Genomic DNA, 1,131 nt, shown 5'->3' with positions numbered 1-1,131 from the left:
ATGATGAATGTGAAAGGTCGATATTCCGGTATTAACATGCGTGATGAGTGTGGTTAACCATGGACCAAGAACTGCACTAGTTTCAAGAAACTTAATGAAACTTGTGACATTATAGCCTCTCACGCATGGTCAGGTGTTCGATGTCGGACGTAGAAGCTTACTAATCAAACTGCAGAAGCATTTGTACTGTCTACAAGAGCCATCGAGGCCGCAGAGTTGGTACTGACTCAACACAACTTCATCTACGTTCTACCTGGTGTGTTTGCTGATGAGGCCCTTGAAAAGTTCTTTGGTCAAGCCAGACAACGAAATGGAAGTAATTTCTATGGTGAAATTGTAGATATCAACAGCTGCAAAAACCAAAAACCTCCATGCGTTTTTCAAATATGAGTCAACTCGGTGCGAGTCTCATGATGTGCCTTGCACCTCTAACATTTGCATTGATGGTGATCAATCCGACATCACCATTGCTGACACTGAAGACATAGTGCAATCTAATGACAGTGTCAAACATAAATGTATTTTTCTAGCTGGATATTTGGAACACAAATATCGAGCTAGTATCTTGCGTGTCGAAACTGAAAATGACGACGACCATCGGATTAATTCGGAGTTTCTCACAAACTTAAATAGAGGTGGACTAACTGTACCTCTACTCTGAACAGTACATTTCGTACACTCAGCCTATAAACTGTTTAGTAAGTGCAACTTGCATTGCTGCCGAGCTCATCGCCATGCGTTGCTTCTTATCGATATTCCAATGGTTGTAATTCAAGGAGCATGTCTCACTTTATCAAACATTCTTTTAAAAGCATTTGTGCTTGACAACAGTGACAAAGAAAGACAACTCGGCTGTTTAAGAAGAAAGAAAAACCCTCTACTAAAAACTGAACAAGTATCTTTAGAATGCCAACAAGAAGTTTGATTACTCATTTCTACAAATTTCATTATGCTGAGTCCCTTGAAATAACATTGTTCTAGCAATTTTTACCTAAAAATGTTAAATATATATTGTAAAAAAATTAACATTCAATTGTGTTATTTCATAATTAACTAAGTTGTTCGTCTAAGATATATTTCTGTTGAACTATCCAGGCTAAACTGTCCATGTATAAATTTTAATTCAGTCAC

General features: G+C 37.5%; 1 pseudogene; it reads left to right on the top strand.

Moving 5' to 3' along the window:
* On the top strand, nt 1-925 carry LOC146162951 (uncharacterized; annotated as a pseudogene).
* The last annotated feature ends 206 nt before the right edge of the window (nt 926-1,131 follow it).

The sequence above is a fragment of the Ascidiella aspersa genome, chromosome 2, assembly GCF_963924565.1.
Source record: "Ascidiella aspersa chromosome 2, kaAscAspe10.2, whole genome shotgun sequence".
Taxonomy (NCBI): domain Eukaryota; kingdom Metazoa; phylum Chordata; class Ascidiacea; order Phlebobranchia; family Ascidiidae; genus Ascidiella; species Ascidiella aspersa.
The sequence above is the reverse complement of the archived record's forward strand: the minus strand, read 5'-3'. Positions and strand labels throughout refer to the sequence as shown.